This window comes from Bufo gargarizans, chromosome 2, assembly GCF_014858855.1.
Source record: "Bufo gargarizans isolate SCDJY-AF-19 chromosome 2, ASM1485885v1, whole genome shotgun sequence".
NCBI lineage: Eukaryota > Metazoa > Chordata > Amphibia > Anura > Bufonidae > Bufo > Bufo gargarizans.
Window position 1 is genome coordinate 377,274,283 of NC_058081.1, and position 24,997 is coordinate 377,299,279.

The 24,997-nt window shown below is 42.3% G+C and overlaps 1 protein-coding gene across 2 annotated transcripts in view; it reads right to left on the reverse strand.

Annotated features, from left to right (window-relative positions):
• KCTD16 (potassium channel tetramerization domain containing 16) overlaps positions 1–24,997 on the reverse strand; it is a 391,368-nt gene that overhangs the window by 349,562 nt on the left and 16,809 nt on the right. The gene's annotated exons all lie outside the window — the stretch shown is intronic.

Sequence of the window (24,997 nt, forward strand, 5' to 3'; positions counted from 1 at the left end):
CTCTGAAAAAGTTTTGCACTTTTGAAGTATTCCTAGGTCCCTGGAGTATCTGGCTTTCAGCCTTTTTCAACCATAAGAAAAGACTTAACAGTTAGCAATTCTATTACAGTACGTAGAAAGTAATTTTTATGTGAAACTACCTTTTCTTGCATGAAGACTTCATTCCCAATAAAGGAAACCTCAAAAACAAAAGCTTTTTTTTCTAGTCTTCAGATACACAGATCAGTGTGATGTATGGTAAAAGACAGCAGTGTGAATTTCTCACGTAATGACATAAAAGTATTGCTCTCCAGACAGGAAAACATTTATTTTATATGTGCAAACAGCAGCCAAAATATAGTAATAATCTCAAATTTATTTCACAATTACACAGTTATAGCAGATGCCCATGTACGAAGGGTACATTTTACATTTTGCAAAAATAACGTCTACATTTCTAATATTTAATTTCAAACACTCAGCCATTCTTCTATACATGACTGTGTGTATAATGTACACATATATACCGTATATACAGTGCTCCCTCAAGTTACAATATTAATCAGTTCCAAGGCAACCACTGTAACTTCTGTCCATAGCTCTATAGGAAACCTGTAATTGGTTCCAAAGCCCAAAAATGTTAGCCCAAAACAAGAAAAATCTAAAAAAACACCAGTGCAACCAGTCACTCAGATATGGAGTAATTGAGAGAACTATTTAATAAGGGATTAATTCCCACGATAGCAGTAAATAAAAAAATATATCGATACAATATAACAATATAATATTACAATAAAATCACATAGATTAAACAACGTATTGATAGCAGCAATGTCTCAACCAAAATGTTGTTGGAGCTGCTTACGTAGGAATTCCTCCGGTGTTCGTCGGTCTTAATCACAGCCGTTTGGTTCCAAAATCCAGGGGACTACTGTCCCAGCATGCCAGTACAAGGTATAGACCATACGCGTTTTGGGGTTACTTGGATGACCCCTTCCTAACTGAGGAAGGGGTCATCCAAGTAACCCCGAAACGCGTATGGTCTATACCTTGTACCGGCATGCTGGGACAGTAGTTCCCCTGGGTTTTGGAACCGACGAACACCGGAGGAATTCCTGCGTCAGCAGCTCCAACAACAGAGCCTCGTGAGCAGATAACCAGGTGACATCGTGTTTACAGCGGATCTTTCAGGTTCGGATAAAGATAAGAATACATCGGCCAGGTAAAACTGACACAGTTGCATGAATAGGTGGGACGCCACCTTGATGCATGATTGCACTGTGTCCTTGTGACTATTTATTAAGGACTGGCAACACTTACCCATGCCCTGCTGATAAAGAGCGGCACATAAAACTTATCATTCCATTGGAGTTATATGGGATTTCATGATTATTTGAATGAATAATATCCATTCCAAACAGGAATTGCGGTTTCTCAGATTCAAACAGGAATTGCGGTTTTTCACATTCATACAGTATAATTGTGATTCATGCTGTTTACATTTTGGTTGAGACATTGCTGCTATAAATATGTTGTTTAATCTATGTGATTTTATTGTAATAATATATTGTTATATTGTATCGATATATATTTTTATTTACTGCTATCGTGGGAATTAATCCCTTATTAAATAGTTCTCTCAATGACTCCATATCTGAGTGACTGGTTTCACTGGTGTTTTTTGCACTTTTCTTCGGTGACTGGGTGGGTCACATAAACCAAGAGCACCTTAAATCCAGATTACCCACCTGTAGTGATCCACAGACACCCCGTTTTGACAAAACAAGAAAAAGTTAAGTATTAAGAACAATAATCAGGTAACCAAGAATGATAAAGCAAGACTTACGTAAGAAAGGAATACATGCTGGAAGCTGGAAGTGACTTTCTAGGGTGAGGACATGAGCTTCTTCAGGGTTTTGCATATAACATACATGTACCAAAAAAAAAAAAAATGAAGTCATAGCTCACCAAGTGTCCAAAGGAGCAGCTCGTGCTGGCACAGACAGGGGCAGTACAGGGCATGCGGTACCACAGAGGATCTACCAGTGTACACCAGACCAGTGGAAATCTATTGTTTGGTCTGATGAGTCGAAATTTGTCAAAGAGAAAGAAGGTGAACATATGATGTATGGCTGTGTCATTCACATTGTGAACTATGGGGGGAGTGATGGTGTTTTTTTACTTTGCTGATTACACTGTTGGCAACTTACATATGTCACTGCAGAGTGTGGTATATGTCATAGATGTCTGGTAGGTGCAACATCTGGGACCCACTTCTATATCCAGATTGGCGCTCAAAATGAAGGAGAGAAAACCATGCATGCACGGCCACCTCTCCATTAACAACTATGGGACTGCCAGAAATAGCTGAGAGCTATTTTCAGAACCCCCAAAGCAGTGAATGGAGGTTGGCTGAACATGCACAGCTGCTTTCCATTCACTTCAGGGGTCCTGTTCTGGAGATAGGAGCCAGTCCAATAGATGTAACCTGCAATTCTCAGAATTTTATGGCATTTTATCCTAACAATATGCAATAAATGTTGAAATGGGACAACCCCTTTAAGTGTGTCTGCAATTCTGTATGCCATGCCATCTAGTTTGCACTTAGGTGGGCCATAGTTAGTTTTTTTTTTAACAAAAAAATGATTTTTTTAGGCGCTATATGAAAAAAAAAAAAGGAGTGTGATGGTGTGCCATATCAGGCTCCCACAGTCACCTTACCTAAACCTCATTGGGATGGTTTACGATGAGCTGGACTGGAGAGTCATGAAAAAGCAGCAGTCAAGTGCTCAGCATACAGTACATGAAAACCTCTTTGAGACTGTTGGAAAAGCATCTCTGGTTGCTACCTCATGAAGGTCGTTAAGAGCATGCCATGCTGTTATCAATATAGTGGGAAGCTACTTTGAAGAATAGTAAAGGCTATGTACACCTTTGGAGGCAATCTTTTTATAAGTGCATTTTGCTCATTTTGGGCTAAAAATATTTTTTTTATTCGTCTTTCTTAAAAATATTGATCCGTTCTGTCACAAAAGGTTAACTGTTTTTCTGGCTGTGTGACTGATACTTTCACTTTGTGCCGGTCATCTAATAAACCTTTCTAAATTACTAAAAGGCCATACACACTTATTTAAAGGGGCATTTTGGTAGGTACAAGTTATCCCCTATTCATAGGCGGAGGTAGACAAGTGCTGTACTTGACCACCTGTGGAACTCCCATAGAAATGAATGGAGCAGTCGCACGTATCTATAACCGGACGCTCCGGTCATTTTAGGGGAGCAGCAAGGGGCCTGCAGGGGGTATAGGGCCCCCATTCTCATGATCGGTGGGGATCCCAGTGGTAGGACACTCACAGATCTGATAGTTATCCCCTATCCACAGGATAGGGGATAACTTGTAACTACGGAATAACCCTTTAAGCTACATGTTATCATTAAGATAAGAATTTACCTATAATGAGTGTTTATATGATCTGAGATCACAGATAAGGAGCCTTCAGTTGAACTGATGGATAAAACAGAGTGAAAATTCAGAGCCAGATACTAGAGAATCTTAAGGCTGCACAGAGACAGGGGTTCAAGATTTTTATTATAGACCAATTGAAAATGATTTTTAGCTCAAAATAAGTACATCTAATGATAAAAAATTGCCCCCAAAGATGTACATAGCCTTTAAATATAGTATAAATAATTATGAATTTTGTAGATTAGTTTATAGTTGTATTCCTATTACAGCTTATTTCTAATGATTTTACTATGATTCTAAAATACTCTAGTTGACTGGTAATAGTGTCTATAAATTACATATATTTGCTTTCCCAACTTCTACAACATCAGAACAAGATGACTATACAGACTTTAGCATCACTTTCCAGATGGGCTTATAACTCTCCTGGCAGAAATATTGCATTAAAGATCCCTTCTACCAGTTTCTAGTCTTGTGCTTACTTCTGGCACAGGAAGAGGAAGTTTTGCATGTTCAATTGCAAAAGCTTATGACATCTAACTAGAAGAAGTCTGCATGATAATATTAACTGCAGCTGGGGGACAGTGTGGATGACATTGGGAAGCATGTAAAGGATTATGTCTGGCAATGTAGGACGCACTGTGAATGCCACTATTTTATGTGATTTAATGTGACTGGCACAGTATTTGGAGGCCCAATGTGGGAGAATGCTGGTGTCATCCAAAACATAGAGTACATGCTTTCCACCACTTTCATGAAGTGTTTTAGACAGTTTTTGGACTCATTTGACAGGGGAGCATAACTAAGCAGCCATGGGCTTGACCTACCAAAAAGGAGAATTACTTAAGCTATGCCAATGTGTGCCATAATATGCTAACTAAGTCTAAAAGTGCAAAACATTTATCACCCAGCATCAGGCACTGTGTTAAATCTGGTGCATTTTGATACTGTCTAGTCTAAGTTTAAACTGTTTAAATCTTAGCATTATTAAATCTCCACCACTGTACTTGAACACCGTTTGTAAGGATAAATGGTATAGTAATAAACACCACAGTTAAAAGGGCTTCTGGGACTCTTATATTGATGACCTATCCTCAGGACAACCATCACCCTGACCTATCAGCTGTTTGAAGAGGTCTGGTGCTCCAACTAAGTCTACACCCACATCTGTGGCATGCATTGTAGTACTGGTTTCTGGCAGAGGAACAAAATACAGGAATTGTTGTATCTGGTGAAGCCAGACACCGCTAGAGCCCAACAAATCCCATTGATTGCACTGGGGTTCACTGGGTTTCCAGCATGAATGCCATCATTCTGCCAGACAAAATACTACTACATGTGCTGTTGGCATTCTGTCAGAACAGGATATAGGAATGACTAACACAGATAGAAACATAGTCTAATCAAGCACAGTGTCATATACTGTATAGAGGCTGTGCTTAGTGTTGCAGGTCAGGCCCATTCACTTGAATGGGACTGAGCTTCCACTAGACCATATGACCTGTGAACATGACATCACTGGCCTAGGAAAAGGCAGCCACAGTCTCAGCCATGAAGATGAAATTAGGCCTGGAGTTGCATGGCAACCATCATCCGGTTCTGCAGGGCATTGTTCATAATGAAGCGGTCAGCTGAAGCTGTTCAATATAAGATTTTGGCAAAAGGGCTGGGTAATTTAAAGGAAGTGATCCAGCACTGTGCTAAGGAGACCTGTCAATAGTTTATGTTGCCCTTAGTTAGGATACCATAAAACAGGTGTTAGATTCCCTTTAAGGGTCAATCATTATTCATCTTCTTGTTTATATATGTGAACATAAATATATGTACGGTGCATTTCATCTCTAAAGATACAATAAATTACATATTTATACAGGGAGAATGCAGGCTTTTCCCTGTAAAGCATATCTATAAATAAATAATAATATGACTTGCCATAAAATAACTAGATGTAATCTCAGTGATAACGTGACTTTACAGGCAGCTGTCTTCATTTCTGTGAAGTTTCATTTACCACAGCTGGAGGACTTCAGGAACAAACTAAATATTTAAGAGAGTGATCCTAAGAGATGATACTTTGCAAGTCTGTTAAGGCAGATCATGCTGAGATACATATTAGTCTGACTAACAGCAATTTCTCAGCCTCCCTTATCATAGAAACAGTCTTTTCCTTATGGCTCTGTTATTCCTATACTATTAATAAGTCTTGATATACATTTGCCTTGAGGTAAAGGGGCTGTCCAAGTTATTTATTTTGTTTTAACCCCTTCAGGACCCTGCCATTTTCACCTTAAAGGGAACATGTCATCAACTTTATGCTGCCCATACTAACGGCAGAATAAAGTAGACAGGTGAGTTGATTTCAGCGGTCTGTCATTTATAAGTTAAAAGTAAGTGGTTGCCGAAAACTAACATCACAATCATTTCAGTGTGGGCCTGGAAAAGAGTCATGATCAACTGAGAAGAGTCCTGGTTATTCATGAATTCTTTCTCTCCCTGCCCACCTGCTGATGACACAGTCTTCTACCTAGTTTTCTCCCTTTCTCTCTAGGAGAGAACTGCCAATCTTCAGCGGATAGGTGAGAGTGCAGGAGATTATGAATAACCATGACTCTTCTCAAGGCCTGTGCTACAATGATTATGATGCTGGTTCTCAGCAACCACTTTTAGCTCTCGAGTGACACACCACTGAAATCAGCATTTCTGTCACTAATTTAAGCTGCCCTCAGTGAGGTCAGCATAAAGTTGATGACAGGTTCCCTTTAAGGACTAGGCCGTTTTTGCAAATCTGACATGTGTAATTTTATGTGGTAATAACTTTAAAACGCTTTTACTTATCCAAGCCATTCTGAGACTGTTTTTTTCCTCACATATTGTACTTCATAACAGTGGTAAATTTGAGTCAAAATATTTCATTTTTATTTATAAAAATATACCAAATTTACCAAAAATGTACAATTTTTCTGCTTTTAAAACAGATAGTGATACCTCCAAAAATAGTTATTATTTTACATTTCCCATATGTCTACTTTATGTTTGGATCATTTTGTAAATTACCTTTTCTTTTTTTGGGACGTTAGAAGGCTTAGAAGTTTAGAAGTGAATCTTAAAATCTTTAAGAAAATTTGCAAAACCCAATTTTTAAGGACCAGTTCAGGTCTGAAGTCACTTTGTGGGGGCTTAAATAATAGAAACCACCCATAAATAGCCCCATTTTAGAAACTACACCCCTCAAGGTATTCAAACTGATTTTACAGTTTAAAAGTGCCCTGTCTGACCCAGGAAGAAGTACAACAGTGACTTAAAAAGACTAAAATAGACAAATTGCCAGGACCAGATGGCATACACCCCCGTATCCTAAGAGAATTAAGTAATGTCATAGCCAAACCCTTATTTCTGATATTTACAGACTCTATACTGACAGGGAGTGTTCCGCAGGATTGGCGCATAGAAAATGTGGTGCCAATATTCAAAACGTTTGCAAAAACAGAGCCCTAAAACTATAGGCCGTTAAGTTTAACATCTGTTGTGGGTAAACTGTTTGAAGGTTTTCTAAGGGTACTTTCACACTAGCGTTATTCTTTTCCGGCATAGACTTCCATCAAAATGGCTCTATGCCGGAAAATAACTGATCAGGCATATCCCAATGTATTCTGAATGGATAGAAATCTGTTCAGTTTGCATCAGTATGCCTTCCATTCAGTCACTGTCAGGCGTTTTGGCCGGACATAATACCACAGCATGCTGCTGTATTATGTCCGTCCAAAATGCCTGATCAGTCGCCGGAATGCCAGATCCGGCATTAGTACCCATTGACTTGCATTAGTGCCGGATCCGGCATTGCAAAACAACTGAAGGACGGATCCGTTCTTCCGGTCTACGCATGCACAGACCAGGAAAACTGTGGTCACTGTACCGCATAAAAGGTTAGTATATAAAATGAGAATGCTCGGACTGGAAGAAAATGTCTGTATGTGGGTAAGTAACTGGCTCAGTAATAGAAAACAGAGGGTGGTTATTAATGGTACACACTCAGATTGGGTCACTGTCACTAGTGGGGTGCCTCAGGGGTCAGTATTGGGCCCTATTTTCTTCAATATATTTATTCATGATCTTGTAGAAGGCTTGCACAGTAAAATATAAATTTCTGCAGATGACACTAAACTGTGTAAATTAATTGACACAGAAGAGGACAGTATACTGCTACAGAGAGATCTGGATAGATTGGAGGCTTGGGCAGATAAGTGGCAGATGAGGTTTAACACTGACAAATGTAAAGTTATGCACCTGGGACTGAATAATGCAAGTCACCCGTACATACTAAATGGTAAAACACTGGGTAACACTGACATGGAAAAGGACCTAGTAATTTTAATAAATAGCAAACTAAGCTGTAAAAAACAGTGTCAGGCAGCTGCTGCCAAGGCTATCAAAAGGGGCATAGATGCCAGTGATGAGAACATAGTCCTACCACTTTACAAATCACTAGTCAGACCACACATGGAGTACTGTGTACAATTCTGGGCTCCTGTAAGCAAGGCAGACATAGCAGAGCTGGAGAAGGTCCAGAGGAGGGCAACTAAAGTAATAACTGGAATGGGGCAACTACAGTACCCTGAAAGATTATCAACATTAGGGTTATTCACTTTAGAAAAAAGATGAGGGGACAGTACAGAGATCTCTCACATCATCCATTTATCCCCAGGACTGTGACTGTGACAAGGGGACATCCTCTGCGTCTGGAGGAAAGAAGGTTTGTACACAAACATAGAAGAGGATTCTTTACAGTAAGAGCAGTGAGACTATGGAACTCTCTGCTTGAGGAGGTGGTGATGGTGAGTACAATAAAGGAATTCAAGAGGGGCCTGGATGTATTTCTGGAGCGTAATAATATTACAGGATATAGCTACTAGAGAGGGGTCGTTGATCCGGGGAGTTATTCTGATTGGAGTCGAGAAGGAATTTTTTCCCCCTTAACCTCTTAAGGACACATGATGTACCGGTACGTCATGATGTCCTGGTACTTAAGGACACATGACGTACCAGTACGCCATGTATGGTTCCGATCACCGCCGCGCGGTGGCCAGCACTCTTAGCGTCCGGCCACTGTTAGTGAATCGCACACCCCACCGCTGATCAACTTCGGACAGTTGATCAGCGGTTTTGAATATTTTTTTCACATTTTTGGCTCTTTTTTTAGTTCTTTTTTTTTTTTGTTAGATTTTGGGTGAGTTCGAGAACACCCGTGCCCCCACACACACACCAAATAAAGATTTACACACACGCACATACACACACAGACACACACTCTCCTATGGCCCGCCGGACGTTCTCGGCTGAGGAGACATACACCCAGCTTGCCTCCGACTCAGAGAGTCCCAGTGAGGACAAGGATGCCCCCATATTCCTGTTATCATCTGCGTCCTCCTCATCATCTAGCGATGATGATGAGCCCCCAAGGCGGCGGAGACGCCGCCAGGCGGAGCAAGGGGACCGCCATGTTAGGGACCCTGTGGCCCAGCCTAGTACGAGCAGCTCTGGGGCCTGGTCCTTAAGGTGAAATAAGGCTATGTCCCTATGGGGTTAAATGGGGAAAATTGTCTTCTACCTCACAGGGTTTTTACTGACAGGGAACTTAGTTTGTGATCTTGATAAAGCGCTACAGTATAAATACATTTCTTAACATTAGCAATAAAGTGGTCAACCCCTTTAAGGTAGCCCTTACATTTCCACGTATGCACTGTGCTTCATAACATACTGTATTAAACATCAGAACTTCATTGCTATTAGTCTCCACTTGTAGCCCATAATTGCTTGCTGTCTTTCAGTGTTTTATAATATCAACATGCTGAGGCATCTCTTTTCATGATTGATGACTTCTCCAGAGTAATTCTTCCTCTCCAGTCAGCTAGAGGTCAAGCACACCCTCTGATGAGCAGTCATCCGTACTAACAACAGCCTTGTCCAGAAGGTACTAATACCAGCCCTTAATAGGCTGCTGCAAGGCTATCAGACACCGCTCAGTTTCTGTGACCCAGTTTGTCAACTGTAACAGGAACATTACTGTTCTGCAGTATATTACAACCTATACAATCCATACAAATGGAAACAAAGGCAAGTTTGGAAACTTTTCTATTGCCTTAATAACTGGTTAAACATGTATGCACCATTGTGCACCAGTGTCCAGATTATCGATTTTCTGACTGAGCCATAGTTAGGTTTCCCTGGAGAGGTTTGCGACTGGAATCTCTAATTGGCAAATGTCATTACCAGCTGTGCCTTTAATAAATATATCTATCTGGTTTGACACCCTGGGGGTTATGCAGAGAAAATGTCACTGCAAAGTCAAATCTAAAAAGAGAGAAACAGAAAAAACTTTCATGAATATGGTGCAATGTACAAACCTGTATATATTTTCATTTATGCCTATGGTACATTTAAGTGGACCCTTTGAGAGAGAAGAGAATCTGGTTTGAAATACATTATAATATAAAACAGAGTTTTCTTACTTCTATGCAGCGATGCTGTATGTAAGCAGAACCTGGCAGCATTTCTGTCTCAGGCTTTGGACCTATAGCTGTAGATACATCTGAGGTTACAGCCACCAAGTCAGTTTTTTTATGCAGGAGTGGATCATGAAAGGAGAGAAAGTATTAAAGAGGTTGATCACCCCTGGAGGCTTTTAGGTAGACCCCCCCACCTCAATGTGGCTGGACCAGTGAAGAGAATCATACTTGCCTAATGCCTGGCATTGTGTTCCTGCTCCTGCACTCCCCTGCACCACCAATGTTTCTCTCCAGTCTTCCTGCATCACCATCTGGTTTAATGCGGGTCATATGGCCACTGAAGTCAATGACTGGCCACAGCGGTGATATGCCACCCCTTGTGTTATGTTGACACGGCAAGAATGCAGAATTGCAGCAGTGGACTAGAATGTAGGAGTCAGAATACAGCAGCAGGGATCAGGTAAATCTACAGGTCAAGCCCCTTTGGGGAGTCTGCCTGAAAGGCCCCTTTGGTTAAAGAAACCATTTAAGGGCAGATAATACAGATGTAGCAGGGCTAACACTCAAACTCTTAACTCATATTTCTTAACTCATTGTGTTATCTTGTAACAAAAGCCCTTGAAAAGCAATTGAAGGTATTTGCTTAACGCATTTAGTTTAGATAACACGTCTCATAAAGCATGAGCGTTAACTCTACTACATCTGTACTTTTTTTTTTTATCTGATCCTGGTTTTGGCTTCAAAAAGTGCATAAAAAACTTGAATCTGCTGCCATACACCAAGGAAGATATTAAAAAATGTTTTTTTTTTTTTTTTTTTTTGCGTTGTTACTCAATAATGTCTTCTGCTAAGTTAAAAGCATCATGTCCTGGGACTGTGGACTTATGCAGAACATGGCACTTAGGAGCCATGCCACACCAAGAACTATGGGGGGCTCCTAACAGTTTGACTACCACTAACTAAAACATATACTGTATGTGATATCACATATATCCACAGTAGTATATAATAGATTTTCTACTGCTTCTATATCGATTAAAGAGCAATTCCATTAAAACATTATATGCACAGTATATCCCTGCCACATGTTCTATAATGCAATAAAGAAAAAGAAAAAAGCTACAGTTTTTAAAAGATCTCTAAAATTTTAGGGGTCAGAAAATTTATTTGGCTTGTAAAACTCACTAATGACAACCAATAAAAAGATTGATTTTAATTAACAGTGGTGTTTGTTGTATGGCTCCGGTGCCAAATCTATTATGGACAAGTTAGTATTCAGATAGCTGGTTGCTTTTGAGAACCTCCCTTGGTTACAATTCATTAACACAGATGCAACAGCTTGATGAATTACTGCTTATATAAACACAGTTGGCAGTTACTAATTAAATAATTATAATAGCACATAAGATGTAATATCCCACTAGAAACCTAATAAAGACCAAGCTGTCAATCGAATAGATTTGAAGGTAACGCCGAAAATATACATCATAGTTGTGAAATGAATCATTGCAGTATACAGAATGCAACTGTTCTCTGTTGGATTAGCATACAATATGTAAACCGTATTGATGGTAAAACAATAATCCAAAACAGTCTCTCAATTTAAAAGACAAAAAAACAAAAGTTGATGACGTATAACAGATCTGAAGATTGCAAAATGATCGCTATCCATGTTGCTAATTAAAGCAAGATTGATTTGGCTCTGGATGTAATTGAAAATGTAAGCATGCCAATCTTTGATAGCAAATCTCATATGAAAGGATTTAACTAGTTTGAATTGTATTTATCTCATTTCAATATGAGAACAGGTTGTTTGAATAGATGTGAAAAAGAATAGTAAAAAAAAAAAAAAAAACATATTTAGGCCTCTTGCACACGTGGCCATACTGCGGCCCGCATACATGTGCATTCCGGAACCACAGAACCGAAGCAGTACGGAGTGCTTTTGTGGGGTTCCGTTCCGTGCTTCCGTTCCGAAAAAAGATAGACCGTGTCCTATCTTTTTGTGGAACGGACGTATCCCAAAGGAGCTGTCAAAAATGAAAGGTGGAATATGATTGGTTGCTATGGGCAACTAAGCCAGTTCTACTTTACACCTGTTTGATAAATGACCCCAATAATACATACACACGCAAAAAGTGTTTATTAAATAAAAAATTGGGAAATTACTAAATAAATTATGCTTTTGCTGTTAGGCCTCGTTCACACGTCAGTTATTTGATCAGTTATTTCCATCAGCGATTGTGAGCCAAAACCAGGTGAGGGTCAAAAACACAGAACAGTTGCAGATCTTTCCTTTACACCTGGTCTGTAGACTCCAACCCTGGTTTTGGCTCACAAAAAATGATGGAAATAACTGATCAAATAACTGATGTGTGAACAAGGCCTTATTGTTTAAAAATAAACTCATGCAATGTATTTGTATATTTGAAGACATATCTGTAGATACGAATACATTATACATAAGAAGAACGAGGCTCAGCCTGACCCACGAAGGAATAGGTGAATCCCCGGTGGGCCCCTAGTCCCCCACCCTCTACACAAATGACCCATGGCTCTGACTGCACTACATAAGCAAAATACGGCATCTCAATTTGCCTGTGTTCATACTAAAAATGGGTAGATTTTTCAACAAAGTACCTACTTTATTATTACAGATGCATTAGGGGGCTGGGATGACTTTCAGGCACAGAGGCAGGACAGCCAGTAACCTCTTTTTCCAGGGACCTGCCCTCTAAAAGTTACGGCATAGATCCGCATAATCAATCATCTTTAGCATCTTGCTGATGCCACTGTGTCAGCAGGTATTTGCATGTAGCTGCACAGTGAACCCCCAGAATCAATTTTATTAGTGGACCCCAGGCACCCCCAGTCCGACAATGAGAAGAATACTATTGAGGTTTTTAGTCCGATACAATCCTTACACTAGCTACAGTTAAGCCTATGGCATAATGGGTTAGTTTTCTGCCTTCCATACAGCAGGTCCTGGATTCAAGACCCAGTAGAGTTGCAAAAAAAGTTGTTCTCAAGCACTATTAGAATGCCGTAGGCCCACCCTCCTTCATGTTGGAGTGCCAGCTCCGGAACTCCAATGAAAAGAGCAGGGAGTCTTAAAGGAGGCAGGGCTGTTTCACCCAATGGGAACTGCATGGTCTGCCTCCCTTGACAGTATGCCACTGGAGGCAGACATCTTTCATTGTTACCTGAGGCAGATTCAACCTTAGTCATGAGTACAACTGAAGACATTACACACATAAGCACTTGGATGCCCTGCTAAGTAAGCTTATGTGACTTACTGTTTTAACGGTTGAGTGCTTGTTACTCTTAACACTACACAAAACAGTGACATGGGATTATAAATCATGAAAACCCAAGAAAAATCTGAACCGTCTACTACCTAAATACATAACAAGAAGACAACCTAGCTGAAAGTGGATAATACAATTTGGCCATGACCTTTTTGAACAAAGGTTAAATGAAGTTAATATAAAAGATTACCTACATGACATCTCAGCTATAAGCTTGATCTAAATCTGTCCACACACTAGTTGGAATACGAAGCTCACCTTCTAAAGAAGAGCCATGAAAAGCAAAATACAAAAAAAAAAATCAACACCTTAAAAAGCATGGATATGAACATCTAGCAATAGACAGAGGGAAGGGGAAGTGTACTGGATCAATGGTATTAAAAAAGTAATAAAACATGAATATTCCCATCAATGTTTTCTACTGTACTTTCCTGCCACACACATTATACAGGAGAGAGATTGAAACTGCAGAAATGCTGGGAAAATTATATGCAAATTAGCTTTCTTTCCAAAAGGAAAATAAAACGAAGCCTCTGATGCCACCAGATGTAGAGTAGCTACACAGTAAGTCAATGCTCAACCTTTTAAACAGGCCTCAAATCATAACTTGGATAATAGGTACAGCAGAATCGTAATTCCAGACAGCTATTTCAGATCACCTGTCATCTTGCACAGAGAATTGGCTTAGCTAGGTGAGAGGCCTTGGTCATGACCGAAGGGGATTTATTTCTCCTTATGGAGAGTGCCTAGTAGCAAGACTGCCTCCGGCAAAACTGAATATAAAAATATAGCGCATCATACTGCAAATTCTCTCTTATGTTATCATTAAAGCAAAGTGGACAAAGCAAACCCTAAATTTCCCCATACATAATAAGTAGCTAGCCACCAAACTACAGTTATGTCTCCAGATTCCGCCACATGCAGATCGGGGTACTTTCTCCCCAACATCTGTATGAGCACATTAGATAGACAGGCAATCCCACCAAAATTGGTAGGTTAGATTAATTTTAATCTGATGTGTATAGGCTTTTTAAGGGAAATTAGTTAGCTCCAGCAAGCCTTATTAAGTACATTCATACACAACATCTGCTGCTAACTCCAGATTAGTAATTTGCATGTCAATATTCACCCTCCTTTCCTGTGCTATGCGACCACAAACTGGCCATGGAATGCATAAAGAGGACTTCTCCTGGAGTCTTCTCCATTATGTGGGTGTGCACAGGAGTCCTCTCAATGCATTCCATGTCTGGTTTGTGGGCTATGGGGATTCGCTCTGGTAGACAGGTTAGCGGACGCAGTATAGAGGCAATCACAAAGTCTTCAACTTAAATAGTTCAGTGTTTATTCACACAGAAGGCAAAATAAAATAACAGTTTATAGTCTTGGCGTTTGTTCACACCATGGAAAGTCCACAGAACACAAACATTCACCTTGTTAGCAGTTTTTCATCAGCGGTCCCCAGCAGGCTTTAGGGGCCTGTTTTCCAGCATGCGGCTCTCAGCCCTTTTGCATGGCACACATCTTCAGATCATAAACTACAGAGACTCCACGGCTTCACTGTGAGATGAACACCTGACAGTGCTGAATGCTTTTATCAGCCTCCCAAGTCCCGACCTGGAACGTGGGGAGTAGCCACCCACCCAGCACTTTGGCTACTCCCAGTAAGAGCCGTCCCGGATCAGCTTTACAGCCATACTAGCCAGCTGAAGTGTCAGACTGCAATCTGCAATACTGACACTTCAGGAAAAAACGTTTCTTACCTCACTGAGACCAGGAACCTTGGTGACACGTATCAACTATTAATGATGGCCCCTTGTTTCTTCCTACAGGGCGCACAGTGGGGGAATGGGGGTGGGGATCGACATGCAAATTACTGATCTGGAGTTAGTGGCAGGTGTTCTATACATGAATTACTGTACTTAGTAGAGCTTGTCGGATGTGACAGATGCCCTTTAAGAAATTCTTAAACTTCATAGAAACATTTACGTTTCTGTGATAATATAAAATAGAAGCATTTTCACTAGTGGTCTCAGTATAAGGCCTCTTGCACATGGCCGTTGTGGTTCCGTTCCGTGCATTGGTGACCGCAATTTACAGTCCCCAATGTACAGGCAACATCCATGCGGAACCGCCATATGTGGCCCACTATACAGCCACGGGAGCACAAAGGCCGTGTGCAAGAGGCCTAAAGATGTATATAAAATTTATAAAAATACGCAATGGCCAAGCTTTTTTTCTGCACTGTGTTAAAGAGTTTGTCCAGGATCAGACGAATATGGCTTCTTCTTCTTTCTTCTTAAAACAGCACCACACTTATTCAAAGGTGGTGTGTGGTATTGTAGCTCAGCCCTTCATATCAATGGAACTGAACAGTAATACCAGACACAACCAATGCACAGATTTAGTGCTGTTTCTGGAAGAAAGCAGCCATGTTTTTCTAGTCCTGGACAAACCATTTAATTTTGAAAAAACCTGAGAAATATGACATAGTGTGTATATTAACTCAATCATGGAATTGTAATTTTTTTTCCCAACGTAAAGATCTCTGCCATGCCATGTTACTTAATGCATCATTTCTAGTACAATTTTACAATTCTGTAATTGAATTATGAAGCTGACAACAAAGGGACTCATTAAATTGAGAAGCTGCATTATATCCCTCTCACCATGAATACAGGCAATTAATTTTTTACTGCTCTGCCTAGAATTTGTGGATCTCAGTTCTGTGAATATTTGCTGCAGAAAGAAAATCTCTAGAGTCAACTTAAAAATGAATGTTAAGCGTGGGGCATATATTTCACACCATTATACATTTATTATAATATGGTTGATAAGACCCTTTGATATTTCCTCCATTTGTATAATTCAGTTAAGTAGAAAAACACAAATTTCAGTGAAAAAAGCATGAATTCAGAAAACATGGGATACCATACCTATTCCTCTTGGTTGGTCCACAGGATTTGTATGAGAAATGCAGATTTTGCCCAAGGGGTCTTTTAAACTGTTGAATGTGCTGCCAAAAAATGAAAACTGTGTGAGGCCGAACAGTTGTATTATCATTGGGCCCCACTTTCCCAATGATTGCTACATGTCAATGGCACTTTGTGAGCACCATTTAACATGTATGTATGCAAGTATTATTGATCGTCATTAAAACCCATGTAAAAGCATATTAGGTCTCGTTCACATGTCAAGGTTTTGATCAGAGTGGCCAGTGGCATGTATCACTGATAGATAAAAAAAATCACAGAACAGGTGCAAATATTTGTATTACACCTTATCTTTATGTAGGCACCACTGCTGGTTTTGGTTCACAATCAATAATGGAAATTACTAACATATGACCTCTACTTTAATTGTGGTTTGCTTGAGTGGAGAGTTCTGGTGAGATTGCGCCAGTAAAAACTAAAAAAATGGCACCTTCTACCTTACACTTGTTTTCTCCTCAGGTTCAGTTTAGTGGAGGAGCAGAAGACATAATGAAAACATATCTGGAATAATCTGGGCTTTTCAATTTTCCAAAATTGCAGCTCTAGCAGCATCTAGAACACCCTCAAGAGTGATTGAAGAATAGCAAGGCCCAGGGTTATTGCCAATGTGTAATCCCAAGAATCTAAGAACAGTGAATAAATATACTGTGCCCCCATTTCTACCCAAATGATTTATGAACAAGGGTACCCATCCTACCTTCCCACTTGCCCAGGCCTTGCTGTAGATGGGTGGAAACCACTAAAAGTTATCATCTACTATGGTAAGTCACCATTACATTGTTTAAAGTCAGGAAATTAGACCATAAAATCCACAGACAAGCAATGAAAGAAAAAAAAATGAAAAAAAACTCTAAAATTGCTAAAACAGAGGACACTGAATGAGGTCAGCAGAGGAATAAAAATAAATAACAGTACAGATCAAGGTCTAATAGCTTCTGGAAACTGATAGCTTGGATATGAATAGGAAGTATATGGAGATAATATGAATAGATCTGATACTGAAAAAAGGTATACAAGACAAATGGTAAATTGGAGAAAATGTATTTGTGAAATAAAGGAAATAAAAAGTATGCTGTATGTCAGGATTGCGTTACTAGCACTTTGTTATCAAGGGATTCTGACTAGTTTGCCTCTCCACTACAGAAATTTGAAATGTGTTACGACTAGTGTTGGGCGAGCATGCTCAGCGGAATACCGCGTGTGCTCGAGCACGATGCTCAAGTCTCCTCCTCGCACGTTTGTTGGCTGCTACGCAGCCAATAAACGTGCAGGTAAGTGCTGCCATTCACTGTAATGCCGTAGACATGTTGGCTGCTGGCATGAAAGTAAATATTTTGGTTGTTGAGATCTGCACACCTCTTGGAGGTGGGTGCTCATAGAGAAAAAAGTCAATATGTAGGAGAAAATCTATGGCACACCACTTATAATGATATTGAAGGTTGTAGTTTTATTCATTCATTTTTAACACTTTGTGTCACATTACATCCAATGTTATTTCAAGGCATAGCATGGAATTATATACAGTGGTCTGGACATTTCGGTCTGTTATGACCTTTATCAAGGGATCTGTAATCCATGTGCCTCAGGAGAAGTAGGATGTGTTCACCTACGTTTGTGGCTGCAACCCCCCCCTTCTCCTCCTCTGCCTCCTCCACTTCCACCTCGGAATTATCATTGTGCAGCACCAGTCAGTAGCTGGAAGCAGTGTAGCACTGCAGTGGGGAAGCAGCAACAGGCAGTGCTTAAACTGATCTGCTTAGGTGACAAACAGCACACCACCACAAAGATGTGGCAGGGGATAAGGGACTAGACTGAGCTCTGGCTGTCGCCACTCAACCTAGAACCAGGCATGGTTGTGTCTGATAATGGCTTTAAATTGGTGGCGGCTTTGCAGCTCGGCAAGCTCACATAAATACCATGCCTAGCCTACATGTTCAACCTAGTGGTTCAGTGGTTTCTCAAAACCTACCCCAATTTGCCTGAGTACTGGTGACGGTGCGCTGCGTGTGTGTCCATTTCCGCAAGTCATCGACAGGTTCCGCCGGTCCACGTTACAAATGTTGGCCAGGCTTTGTGAGCAGCAGAAGGCAGTAGTGGAATACCAGCTGCAACATGGTCATTGCCTTTCCAGTCAGCTTCCGCTCTTCACAAGCGACGAGTGGGCATTGATATCTGACCTCTGTGAGGTTTTAAGCAACTTTGAGGAATGGTGAGCGGTGATAACGCTATTTTCAGCGTAACCATCCCACTTCTGTATCTATTCAAACGCCTGATGCTCACAATTAAGGCGGACGCTTTGCATGTAGAAGAGGTGGAAATGGGGGAAGACAGTACACAGGGTGATAGCCAGACCACCCTCAGTTTGTCTTTGTGGAGAAACCAACCTCGCTGGTATTGTACATTACCCAGGGCCTGGTACCAGATGCCTTTCCTTAATGCATCCCGGCCATCCAGGTCTTCCTCATCGTATGCCATTGCTGTTTCCATCCTGCTGCTGTAGCCAGGGGCGCTGTACGGATACTAGCGTTGCCCTCAATTTTGTCAATCCACGAATGGGTACCTCCGTCGATGGATGCTCCTAGCGCTTCCCGAGGACTCCAAGCACTCCACTCGACACCGTAAGCACTGCAGACTCCACGAACCGCCGAAGCTTGGTTGAGGTCTCGCCGTCTCCTACCCACCTTGGACCTATGACAAGGCTCCAGGCTCCAGTGGGTGAACCTCTCCTAAATCTAGAGAGCAGGAACAGCTCTTACAAGAGCTAATAGTATAGCCAGGGGAGTATAGCAAATCTTCAGCGTATAGCAATCCCCAGTGTTGATCAGTTACCCAAACACCAGCCTCAACATGATGAAGGGTAAAAACAGGAACTCATTATTGAATACACAAGCATTGACTTATACACATTTTCCAACAAGGTTACCACCCACAGGGTTTTGTAAAAACAACCAATAAACACTTACAATACACTCAGACACTCCCACACAAAATGCTCCCCTCTGCCTGTGATACAATTACCTCACACAATGGGTTGATTTAATTATCACAGGCAGGAGAATACACAATGTCTTCTGTCCTGGAGACAACCGAGGCGTAATTCAATTATCTCTCAGGACAAAGGGAAATCGTCAATACACACGTGGAGACAATAGGACAGACATCACCACTCAAATATACAATGTCCCACCCTATACAGTACACATAGACATTTAACATATCCCAAAATGGCATGAATTAGACCAGGCGTTCAAACGTTAGTAAAAGTCCTTTGTGAACAAAGGAAGCATGGCTGATGAGAGGGCCCATAATCCTGGGGCAAGAGGCTGGCAACTAGGCCTCTCCACCACCCAGTGGCGAGGTTGGTTTTGCCACAGTCTTCTCAGCACAAATTGGATGATGATGAGGAGGAGCAGGAGACGGTTGCCTCCTCTACAGAGGGTAGTACCCATGGAAGTTTTACTGTTTCAGTTTCTGTTCAGCGTGGATGGGTAGAAGAGGAGGAAGAGGAGGAAGAGGAGATTGAGAGTCATCCTTCTGATGAGGACAGCGAGGTCTTGTCTGTACGCTGTAGTTATTTCTGGTGAAAGCGTATAGGGGCATATTTCATTAAAAAAGAAAAATATATACGTACTGCACTGTTGCAGTTATTTCTGGTGAAAGCGTATAGGGGCATATTTCAGTACTACCAGAAAAATATATACACATTTCACTAATTGTTTTATGGTTAAAGCATATAGCGGCCTCATTCAGTCCAACAAGAAATATACAATATATTCTCAGTGCACTGATTTCTGGTGAAAGCGTATAGTGGCGTATTACAGTACTGCAAGAAATATATATATATCTATATGCACTTCGATCTTTAATTTTTTTCTGGTCAAAGCAGATAGGGTCTTATTTTAGTACAACAAGAAAAATATATTCTCAGTGCATTTCCCCAGTTAATTGTGGTGAAAGAGTTTAGTGGTCTATTTCAGTACAAAAATAAAAATATATTTGTCGCTTTTAGGGGTATTTTAATTTCTGTTTCATTGGTTTAGTTCAGTTACAAGTATGTCAGGCAGAGAAATGACAGGCCATGCACAGAGGAGTGGCAGAGGCCTTAATATTCCTGGTGCAAGCAGAGGTCGCAGCGAGAGGCATGAGCTACCGGTGTCATCTAGCGGTCATGTCTTGACCAGCAACCCTGCGGTATTGATTGGTTAACTCGGTCATCCAATTCATCCCAAGTGACATCAGACAGACACCCCCAGCCAACAGTCGGTGGGTTCGTCAGACACAACCCTTAGTTGGCATGGCCTGGGAGCAGGCCCTGTGCCCTCACCTGTCCTCAACCTGCCTCTGGCCTTTTCTGTTTCATCACCGCAAGAAGTACTACATGCAGTGGGCTCAGCTTCACTTTTCAGCGAGGATGAGCTATTGGAGGACAGTCAGCAGCTACTGCCCAGCCAAGATGTGGAGGAGACTTCCGCCACTTCATCTGCTAGGCGGGCAAGTAGTTATGATGAGAGTGGCACGGGAGCTTGTGTTGCGAGTGGTCAGGCTCCTGACCCAGATGCCGCTGAGGAGGACATCAGTGATGTGCAGACACCACTCGATGATGATGAAGCCGATCGAACTTGAGAGACGGGTGAAGAAGGGGCTTCATCATCATCAGGAGAAGAGGGTGGCAGCTTGTCCGTCAGGCAGCGGCTGAGCCAGCAAGTCGCTAGCATGGCCGGGATTCAGCAGGGGGGCAGCAGTGGGAGCCAAACGGGCACGGGGTAAACCACTGCTTTGCAGCAGCCTACCTGCCCAGAAAGGAGTGGTGCATGGGTTCACAGAAGCAGTGGCGGTAGCAGTCAGCCAGTGAGTACTGTTTGGGGGAAAATCAGGTACTCAGCGGTGTGGCAGTTTTTTGTGAAGCTGCCAGAAGAGGTCAACATGGCGATATGAAGAATATGTGGGCAGAAGGTGAAGCGTGGGCAGGGTGCCAATGTTGGCACCACGGCCCTGTGTCAACATATGCAGCATTACCATAAAGTGGCCTGGGAGAACCGTGGCTCTGATGTGGTGATCCAGCCTGCCACAGCCACTGCTACATAATCCAATGGCACAGACCCAGTTTCAGCCAGTCAAGGCTCCACCACCTCAGCCGAAGGAAGCTGTCTGTCAATCCCGTCTTCTGCTGGTCCAGATACTCCTGCTTCTACTCCTCGTCAGTCATTCCGTCAGCAATCGATCACCGAAGCGATTGCCAAGAGACAACAGTATGTGTGCATGCATCCAACTGTCCAGAAGCTGAACGTGCTCCTGTCCAAGTTACTGGTACTTCAGTCCCTCCCTTTCAAAGTGGTGGACTCTGCAACTTTCAGAGAACTGAAGCCAAGGTGGAGAGTCCTGCAAGGAAAAGTCACAGTGCCCCTCCAGCATACCATATGTGCAGGGCTCGGCGGTGTCATGCCGTTCTGCACCTGGTTTGACTTGGCGAACAGAGTCAAGCAGAGGAGGAACTTCTCCGTGTGATGCATCAAGAAATTGAATCTTGGCTTTCTCTGCGACAACTCAAAATCGGAACCGTGCTGACTGACAACGGGAAGAACATGGTGTTGGTGCTGCTTCAAGGAAGGCTGAGCCATGCGCTCTGCATGGCACATGTGTTCAATCTGGTTGTCAAGTGGTTCCTGAAGTCTTCCACCCATCTGCAAGACATCCCAAAAATGGGCAGGAAACTTTGCATGCACTTCAGCCACTAGTATACCGCAAAGCACACCCTCCATGAGATGCAGCGGCAGATAGGCATCCCCAACATAGGCTGATATGCGACGTTTCCACCTGTTGCAATTCCACCCTTCATATGCTGGACCGACTATATGAACAGAAAAAGGCCATCAACGATTTCTTGATGATGCAAGCGGATAGGAGTACTCCACTGTGTAACTTTGATGTCAGCCAGTGGTAGCTCATGCGTGACACCTGCCGTTTGCTTAGGCCCTTTGAGGACGTCACGTTATTTGTCAGTGGAAGGACTAGGGGATGAACGACATCATTCCACTGCTTCATGTCCTGGAACAGATGCTGGTAACAATGGATGGTCAGGGGACAGGAGACGTGGTGCCTTGATCTCACGGCCATATGAGCCCTGTGGGAGCTGAACTGAAAGAGGAGGGGGGGGAGTATATTGGAGCACAGGCAATGTGTAGCCAAATGAGTGTTTTTTCTACTCAGCTGACAGGACAGGAGGAGCAGGAGCAGCCAGAGGAGCTACAGGGCGATGAGGAAGACGAGTCAGAGGACCCAGACAAAACGTGGCAGTTTGCAGTGGAGATGGAGGCAGGGAGTCCCTATGAGTCACTTGCACAAATGGCACGATGCATGCTCACATGCTTGCGCAGTGACAGCTTAATTGTCACCATTCCGCAGAGGGATGCCTTCTGGCTCTCCACCTTGTTGGACCCTCGCTACCAGTCCAGAATGGGGGCCTTTTTTACACCCACCGAGAGGGAAGACTAACTGAAGTACAGAGACATCCTATGTAGTCAGTAGGCAACTGCCTATCTGCACCATCGCCCATCCTCTATCCTCTTGCAGGTCTGACCGGGTTGGCCCTCAGCGCTCATGTTCCACTGCCATGGCTGCTTGGGAGGCTGAGTCTACAGTCACTAATGAGTAGCCTTCTTCATACGCATAATGAAGAAACTACTCACCAGCAGCAGGTAGACCTGGAGCAGGACCTGAACTAGCAGGTGGTGGCATACTTGGACAGCACCCTGCCACCCCACATTGAAGATCTGCTTGACTACTGGGTAGCCAAACTGGATTTGCGGCCACAACTAGCAGAGCATTCCCTGGAAAAGCTGTCCTGCCCGGCCAGTAGTGTGGCATCAGAGCGGGTGTTTAGTGCTGCAGAAGCCATAGTTACCCCAAGGTGAACTAGCCTGTCTACCCAAAATGTGGAGAGACTGACCTTTGTCATGATTCAGGTGTGGATCAGCCATGATTTCCAACCACCAATTCCTGATGCATCAGATCAGATCATCCATGGTGCCACACCAACACTTTGATACAAGAGACCAATTTCTTATTATTACCTGCCTCAGCTACTACTTTGATGCTGCAACTCGCCTGATGCCACACATTTGATGCCAAGTGCTCCTTATTTTACCCACCTTCGTCAGCGGGTACTGGTATTGCCACCCACCGCCCCACTCTGTTACCGGGTCACTTTGTGGTCTTCTGATGCAGCTGCTGCTGCCATCTCCAGACTATGTCACCTTGCCACTCTGTGGAATCCTCCTGATGCTGCTGCTACTGCCATCTCCACATTATGTCACCTTGCCACTCTGTGGTCTCCTCATGCTGTTGCCATATCCACACTATGTCACCTTGCCACTCTGTGGTGTCCTCATGCTGCTTCCACCTCACCACTATGTCATAGGTCCACTCTGTGGACTTCTCATGCTGTTCCCACACTCCCTACTTCATTACTGGTCCACTATTCTGGCTTTCGGCCTGGCTGACATCATCATTTATTTCACTTCTTCTGATCTGTCAGAAGGAAGGGAAAATGATTTGGTGAATATATTCGGATCAAATCAAATTTTTCCCCAAAAATTTGGCGAACCAACGGATTGAATTTTTTAAATATTCACTCATCTCTACTAATAACAGCTAATCTCCTTTATACACACTGCTGTCATGAACTGCTTAGCCCATGTTCAAATTAATGGTTCAATATATCAGGTACAGTCGGGATTGAGTCTTTTTCCTCCTGGGCAACATAGTCATTGTAGATCCACTATTCTAGGCTTGAGAAGCACAGGGCAGCTTCAGCCAAATCCCCAATGCTCCCTCCCAATTCTAATGTGGCACAAATTTCACGGTTTCTAGTGCATATGTTTTTTAAACATGCAATTGTTTATGTTTATGTTTCTTTTGCGCGTACCTGTGGTTACCAATAGCGTATTTCTTTGTAAGTTAGACAGACATTTTATACCACTGCTTGTAACATGCATAGGTAGCCCTCACATTCCTACATGTGCCTTTCCTACTTGATGTGCTGCTTACATGAGCCTCTAGAAATCTTTGTATAGAGTATAGAAGTTTAGTGTAGTAGCTAGAGTATAGAAGTGGCTGAAAGGTGATAGGTGATAAATGTTGAATTGCTGGGACCCCCAATAATCCAAAGAATTGAGGGTACCCTCTCTGAATTGATGTAGTGCACATGAATAGAAATTAAATGACCTATGGACTACAAAATTTTGAGAAGGGACTTGGGGATTGCTGGGGTGTCCATGGAAATAGTCACTAATAGACGAGTCTCACTGTTCAGCTATAAATGAACAGTCTATAATAAAACACTATGTATGGTTACATTTTTTCTTCCAGGCATAAAATCTGGGAATCAGCTGAACTAAAATCGCCGAACACAACAGGTTTCGTCCGGCCAGATCCCATTGTAGTCAATGGGGTCTAGTGGGCATGCAGCACTATCTAGCTATGCCGGTTGCAGAGAACACTAGCAGGCTATTCTTTGCTGAACCAGTCTGTCAGATAATGTGAAGTTAGGCTAGTTGCACACTAGCGTTAAAATCTTCAGTTCATCGTATCCGGCATAGCCAAATACAGCTTTTCCCCATTGGAGCAAATTGATTTTAATGGGACCTGGCCTGCTTCAAGCATTAGTGGCATGATTTGACCTGAAAAAAAAAAGCTGAAAGTACCATTTTTGGCCTGAAAACTGCCATGATTCCCGCCGGTTCTCATTATAGT